General features: G+C 36.2%; 1 pseudogene across 1 annotated transcript; it reads left to right on the forward strand.

The window, feature by feature from the left end:
• The first annotated feature begins 5,539 nt into the window (after window positions 1-5,539).
• On the forward strand, window positions 5,540-6,764 carry LOC150030146 (cytochrome b6-f complex subunit 4-like; annotated as a pseudogene). Its single transcript, XR_016527146.1, has 2 exons — window positions 5,540-5,554; window positions 6,285-6,764. The product of XR_016527146.1 is annotated as a cytochrome b6-f complex subunit 4-like (transcript).
• The last annotated feature ends 1,464 nt before the right edge of the window (window positions 6,765-8,228 follow it).

The following is an 8,228-nucleotide window of genomic DNA, read 5'->3' on the forward strand; positions in this document are numbered from 1 at the left end:
AGTTGATTCGAGATCTCGCTATCAACCTCTTGGCCTAAAAAAAGTAATCTTTCTCGATAAAGTCGGTTGATTAGGATCAAATTGTATCCCTTAAGAACCGTACGGGCACCTTTTGATGCATACGGTTCAAAAAAAATAGCGAAAAAAAGAATCAATGTTTAGATTTTAGCCTTCTTTAGAGGACTCTTTCTAACTTCTAATGAAGGGGCTTTTTCTTACCTTCCATTTTTAAAAATGGATGAGTTTTGTCCTTTGGCCCGCGGTCGTTTATCTATACTATAAATTTGAATAAATAAAAAACCAATTCATTAAATTTTCAATTTATCGAACTAACTTTTCATTGATGTATTGTTTCATCGAGATCAAATTTCACTTGCGATGTCATTTTCTTGTTCCCAAATGGTCTTCTTCAATTCTTTTAGGTTTATGCTCTACTCCGAGTCAAGATCTGCCCGATTTGGATTTGCACATATAGGACAAATGCCCCAATAGCATGTCTTTTTGCTACGACTTCTTTTTTTTTTTTCAATTTACTTCATGCTTTTAACCAAATATTCAACCAACGTATTCATAATATTACTCGATTGATTAAAAGTTTTCTATCAATGCTATTTATAAATCGAATATGATACAAGTAGTAATCATAGAATAGATAGATTCCAAATTGAGTTTTTTCTAAGCGGAGCCTGGATACTTCATTTTATTAGTACAACTGAGAAAACCATAAATTAATAAATTATTCTAATTGATAATATTAATCTGGATACCCCCCAAAAAATAGATCTAATTGCACTTCACGCTCCAAATTTTTGATAATTAAATCAATCCGTCTTGGGCGAAAGAGAGGATATCTCGATCGGGGGAGAGAACGGGGAAATACCATATGACCCAATATATCTGACAAGTCGCACTATACGTCAACCCACGATGCATCTTCCTCTCCGGGACTTCGAAAAGGTACTTTTGGAACACCAATAGGCATTAAAGCAAAGAAAACAGACAGAATGAATTATTCTAGCTAACTTTGATGTGGAAGCGTAACAACGGGTTTATTGTCTTAATAAATAAGATCGGCCTTTATCAGATTTTATCGTTTAGCATATTTTATACATAGATTTAATAAGTTCATAAAAAAGGAAAACAGAATGAATAAAGGAAGAAACTTCTTCCGAATAGGTTTTTGAATGATGAACAAGTATGTATACATTCACTCATATAAAATAAGATCAATTCCCATCTACCATTGCGTATTGGTACTTATCGAGTATAGAATAGATCTGCTTCTTTTTGTTCCTACGAATAGAATAGAATTGTTCCATTATTACTAAAAGAATAGACCAAATATTAATCTTTTCGCCAAGATAATCCCCTCACCTCAAAGGGGGAGGTCCATAGCATAGTTTTTTTTTTCAGTGCAATAAAGTTACATAGTGTCTATTTTTCGTTGATAAAGGGGTATTTCCATGGGTTTGCCTTGGTATCGTGTTCATACCGTTGTATTGAATGATCCCGGTCGTTTGCTTTCTGTTCATATAATGCATACAGCTCTAGTTGCTGGTTGGGCCGGTTCAATGGCCCTATACGAATTAGCAGTTTTTGATCCCTCTGATCCTGTTCTTGATCCAATGTGGAGACAAGGTATGTTCGTTATACCCTTCATGACTCGTTTAGGAATAACCAATTCATGGGGGGGTTGGAGTATCACAGGAGGGACTATAACGAATCCGGGTATTTGGAGTTACGAAGGTGTGGCCGGAGCACATATTGTGTTTTCTGGATTGTGCTTCTTAGCAGCTATCTGGCATTGGGTGTATTGGGATCTAGAAATATTTTGTGATGAACGTACAGGAAAACCTTCTTTGGATTTGCCGAAGATTTTTGGAATTCATTTATTTCTCTCAGGGTTGGGTTGCTTTGGTTTTGGTGCATTTCATGTAACCGGATTGTATGGTCCGGGAATATGGGTATCCGATCCTTATGGATTAACCGGAAGGGTACAAGCTGTAAATCCTGCGTGGGGTGTCGAAGGGTTTGATCCTTTTGTTCCGGGCGGAATAGCCTCGCATCATATTGCAGCAGGTACATTGGGCATATTAGCAGGCCTATTCCATCTTAGTGTTCGTCCGCCCCAACGTCTATACAAAGGATTACGTATGGGAAATATTGAAACCGTCCTTTCGAGTAGTATCGCTGCTGTATTTTTTGCAGCTTTTGTTGTTGCTGGAACTATGTGGTATGGTTCAGCAACTACCCCGATTGAATTATTTGGGCCCACTCGTTATCAATGGGATCAGGGATACTTCCAGCAAGAAATATATCGAAGAGTTAGTGCCGGGTTAGCCGAAAATCAAAGTTTATCAGAAGCTTGGTCTAAAATTCCTGAAAAATTAGCTTTTTATGATTATATCGGGAATAATCCCGCAAAAGGTGGATTATTCAGAGCGGGTTCCATGGACAACGGGGATGGAATAGCTGTTGGGTGGTTAGGACACCCTGTTTTTAGAGATAAAGAAGGGCGCGAACTTTTTGTACGCCGTATGCCGACCTTTTTTGAAACATTTCCGGTTGTTTTGGTAGACGGAGACGGAATTGTTAGAGCCGATGTTCCTTTTCGAAGAGCAGAATCGAAGTATAGTGTTGAACAGGTCGGTGTAACTGTTGAGTTCTATGGCGGTGAACTCAATGGAGTGAGTTATAGTGATCCTGCTACTGTGAAAAAATATGCTAGACGTGCTCAATTGGGTGAAATTTTTGAATTAGATCGTGCTACTTTGAAATCCGATGGGGTTTTTCGTAGCAGTCCAAGGGGTTGGTTTACTTTTGGGCATGCTTCGTTTGCTTTGCTCTTCTTCTTCGGACACATTTGGCATGGTGCTAGAACCTTGTTCAGAGATGTCTTTGCTGGGATTGACCCAGATTTGGACGCTCAAGTAGAATTTGGGGCATTCCAAAAACTTGGAGATCCAACTACAAAAAGAGTCTAGTCTGATACAAGATTGCTCTGTTCCTTTTTTCCTTTATTTTTTGATTTGACATAGATAGGGTAGCGGATAAATCTTGATTCGGATTGCTGACTTTTCATTTCTTTGACTCTTGTCTTGGTCTTTTTTTTATCCGTAAAAAGATCCCAACTAAACAGGTATGGAAGCTATAATTGTAAACCGAAATCAAATCTATGGAAGCATTGGTTTATACATTCCTCTTAGTCTCGACTCTAGGAATAATTTTTTTCGCTATCTTTTTTCGCGAACCGCCTAAAGTTCCAACTAAAAAGGCGAAATGATTTCTCATTATCTCAATTGAAGTAATGAGCCTCACAATATTGTGAGGCTCATTACTTCAACTAGTCCCCGTGTTCCTCGAATGGATCTCTTAGTTGTTGAGAGGGTTGCCCAAAAGCAGTATATAAGGCATACCCAGTAAAACTTACAAGTAAACCAGATATAGAGATGGCAACTAGGGTTGCTGTTTCCATTATTATATAATTTCAAGACCACAATGGATCTATGATAAGATCATTTATTTACAACGGAATGGTATACAAAGTCAACAGATCTCACTGAATTAAAAAAAAAATATAGGATTATTTATGGCTACACAAACCGTTGACGATAGTTCTAGATCTGGGCCAAGACGAACTATTGTAGGGGATTTATTGAAACCATTGAATTCGGAATATGGTAAAGTGGCTCCTGGGTGGGGAACTACACCTTTAATGGGTGTCGCGATGGGTCTATTTGCGATATTCCTATGTATTATTTTGGAGATTTATAATTCTTCCATTTTACTGGACGGAATTTCAAGCAATTAGATTCGATTCACAAGAACCCCTAAATAACTTTTCAATAAAAAGGAAAGTCTAAAGTATGTAGGTTTCCGCTTTTTAGCCCACTCTTTTTTGGTAGTTCGATCGTGGAATTTATTTTTTTCTGTATTTCCGGAATATGAGTGTGTGACTTGTTAGAATTGATCCTATGGATACGACAGAGAAGAAGTCGGTCATCTTGATCAAGATGATTTTATCTCGTTGGATATTCAGTCTAGGCTAGTATCTGGAGCACAGAATATATGAAATAGATTCCAAAATATTAGAACAAATATTAGAACTATGATTCATACTTATCAGACCTCGTGGCCGGACTCCGAAAAAAAATTTTCTTCTTTCGTTTATACTTATTTTGGTTAAAGGATAAACGTTTCTTTGTCTTTTTTTCATTATATTCAGTCATTGAATAAGCATTGAATAAGTGATAATCCAAGGGTTCTTACTCAGTGAATTTTTGAACTTTTTTTGGAAGGTTTTTTTATTGAATCATCGTGGTTCTAGTCTGAATCTAAGGTTTTAATTGATTCATAGGGTCTTAACAAGAGAATTCCTATCAATAATAAAGAAAACAAGAGTAAAGTCGCATTACATACAAATCAAAGGAAAAAATAGGTAAATAGAAGATTCAAGAGGCCCCTAATGATCAATATAAATACGAATGAGCCGACTTGATATTTGGGCATTATAACTACAAAGAAGACTTTTCGGATTTTGATTCTTTCGTATCTTCATAGAAAAAATTGAATCATAGCATTAAGAAGTTTGAAACTTTTTAGTACACATATCCGTTACGAGCGGTATTTGGGTGTTTCTGTTTGAGCCGTACGAGATGAAATTCTCATATACGGTTCTCAGAGGGGGGTCCCCTTGGTTTACCTATCTCAATAAAGTGTATGATTGGTTCGAAGAACGTCTTGAAATTCAGGCGATTGCAGATGATATAACTAGCAAATACGTTCCTCCTCATGTCAACATATTTTATTGTCTAGGAGGAATTACGCTTACTTGTTTTTTAGTACAAGTAGCTACGGGGTTTGCTATGACTTTTTACTACCGTCCGACCGTTACTGAGGCTTTTGCTTCTGTTCAATATATAATGACGGAAGCTAACTTTGGTTGGTTAATCCGATCAGTTCATAGATGGTCGGCAAGTATGATGGTCTTAATGATGATCCTGCACGTATTTCGCGTGTATCTTACTGGTGGATTTAAAAAACCTCGTGAATTGACTTGGGTTACAGGTGTGGTTCTAGCTGTATTGACCGCATCCTTTGGTGTAACTGGTTATTCCTTACCTCGGGACCAAATTGGTTATTGGGCAGTCAAAATTGTAACAGGTGTACCGGAAGCTATTCCAGTAATAGGGTCGCCTTTGGTAGAGTTATTACGCGGAAGTGCTAGTGTGGGACAATCTACCTTGACTCGTTTTTATAGTTTACACACTTTTGTATTACCTCTTCTTACTGCCGTATTTATGTTAATGCACTTCCCAATGATACGTAAGCAAGGCATTTCTGGTCCTTTATAGAGAATAGAAATCATAGATTTGTAATTAGTTATTTATGATTACTCGGGGGAGGAAGAAGAGTATTTCATTGCTGCAAATATGGATTATTGAAAAATAAGACATGTATTTGGATATTTCCCTTCAACTCCACGAAATTTGATTCGTTATTTTTCAATAATAGTTGAAGGGAATTCTTCGAAGAGAAAATGGATTATGGGAGTGTGTGACTTGAACTATTGATTGGGCCGTGTAGATATATGTGTTTTTATCTGCCACATTGGGATTCACAACCAAATGTGTCTTTATTCCAACCACCGTGAAAGCTCCATACAGAGGGTAGGCTGGTTTGCTTGAAGAGAATCTTTTCTATGATCAGACTTGACCATGTCGTGCATGACTAGGCTCTGTAAGATCCAGTAGAATAGGTGATATATATGGCATAATACAGATTATGTTTTATCTATTTCACTTACTTAATAGTATGAAAATACATTCATTTCCTCTGCATTGACTCGATTTATGATACTATTGGAGTGAAACAAGGGATCTAAAGAAGAACATAGGCTAGACTATATTAGTAACAAGTAAATCCTTTGGATGTAAAAAGTATCAATATTTTTGGGGGCTAAAGCCCCTTCGCAAGGTCTGAGACGACCTAGAAAGCACTTGAACATTATCAACTTTGTAAGCCTACTTGGGTATTGAGCATTTATATGTAAGAACTGAATTCCTTGCAATGTATAATTGTAACTCTTCAAAACAGAATCTTCTCAATTTTTTCTTACATTGAATCAATCATTTATTTTATATATGCTTGGATATGGATAAGATATCGACTTTTTATCTGGATCCAGTTGGTTCGTTTGATTTGTGCTCGAGCCGGATGATGAAAAATTATCATGTCTGGTTCCTTAGGGAGGATGGATCCATAATAATTCACCTATCCTAATAACAAAAAAACCAGATTTGAATGATCCTGTATTAAGAGCTAAATTGGCTAAGGGGATGGGTCATAATTATTACGGAGAACCCGCATGGCCCAATGATCTTTTATATATTTCTCTAAAAGTAATTCTAGGTACTATTGCATGTAACGTGGGCTTAGCGGTTCTAGAACCATCAATGATTAGTGAACCCGCAGATCCATTTGCAACTCCTTTGGAAATATTGCCGGAATGGTATTTCTTTCCCGTATTTCAAATACTTCGTACAGTGCCAAATAAGTTATTGGGTGTTCTTTTAATGGTTTCCGTACCGGCAGGATTATTAACTGTACCATTTTTTTAGAATGTCAATAAATTCCAAAATCCATTTCGTCGTCCAGTAGCGACAACCATCTTTTTGATTGGTACCACAGTAGACCTTTGGTTGGGTATTGAAGCAACATTACCAATTGATAAATCCCTAACTTTAGGTCTTTTTTTAAATTGATTCAATTTTGAAATAAATAAAATATCACGACGTGTGTATCTAGGGAATAGTTGCTTCAAAGTTAATTACCCCTAGATACACATATTTATTTAATGAAAATTATGATTTATTTTGAGTATACGGATTCCGTTTTTTTTTATAAAGTTTTTCTACAAAAAAATCCAATGGATTTCCAATTTATGCAAAATTCTTTTCCATTTTGAGAATGTCTAATATATGTTTTACGTCTTCTATGCGAAAATGTTTTATTTTCATAAGTTCGTCTGGACTATTATTCAAAAGGTCAAATAATGTATGTATATTGGACCTTTTGAGGCAATTATAGATCCTAGGAGGCAATTCTGATTGGTCAATAAAAATATATTTTAATGCTATTTCTTTTTTCTTTTTCCTTAGTTTAGCCAATTTCTCATGAAAAGTAAAAAGGGGTAAAGTAACTTTCTGTTTATTGTTTTTTAAATGGAAGTTTTCTTTTTCTTCTTCCGCATGTAAAAAAGGAATAAATAAATCAATCAAATTCCGAGAGGCTTCATGAAGTGCTTCTTTAGGAGTTAAACTTCCATTGGTCCATATTTCGAGAAAAAGTATCTCTTGTTTTTCATTCCCATTTACATAAGAATGAATACTATGATTCGCATTTCGAACAGGCATGAATATAGCATCTATAGGATAACTTGCGTCTTGAAAATTATTTGGCGTTTGTATACGATATCCGCGATTCCTCTCGATCTTTAATTCAATACACAGATTAATTGGCTCCGTTAGGTTAGCTATATGTTGTGTATTATCAACGATTTCCACCGAAGGTGATAAGATGATGTCTTGAGCATCTAGGACTCTTGACACAAATAGACGCATCACGAGTTCCATACAGATTACTTCTCAATACAATTTCTTTTAAATTTATTAAAATTTCGTGTACTGATTCTTGAATACCGACTATGGTAGAGTATTCATGTGGGATTTTTTCAAATTTTGCATGTGTGATACATGTTCCCTCTATTTCTCTAAGCAAAGCTTTTCGCATCGCAGTGCCTATAGTATCTGCTTACCCCTTCATAAGTGGAGATAGAATAAAGCGTCCATAATAAAGACGCTTACTGTCTGCTCTTGATTCAACACACTTCCATTTTAGTGTTCGAGTCGATACTCTTATTTTCTCTCGAACCATAGTAATATTTTTTGATCAAATCATTGAATTATTTATTTCTCTTGAAATTTCTCTTTAATGTTTATTTTTACACACGTCATTTTTTAGGGGGCCTACAGCCATTATGTGGCATAGGGGTTACATCCCGTATGAGACTTAATAGTATACTGCTTCTACGAATAGCTCTTAATGCTACATCTCTTCCGAGACCAAGGCCCTTTATCATAACTTCGGCTCATTGCATACCTTGATCCACTACTGCCCGAATAGAATTTCCTACTGCAGTTTGAGTGGCAAATGGTGTCCCTCTTCTT

This window comes from Benincasa hispida, unplaced genomic scaffold (genome assembly GCF_027475165.1).
Source record: "Benincasa hispida cultivar pf3 unplaced genomic scaffold, pf3_genome.v1.1 HicScf527, whole genome shotgun sequence".
Lineage (NCBI taxonomy): Eukaryota > Viridiplantae > Streptophyta > Magnoliopsida > Cucurbitales > Cucurbitaceae > Benincasa > Benincasa hispida.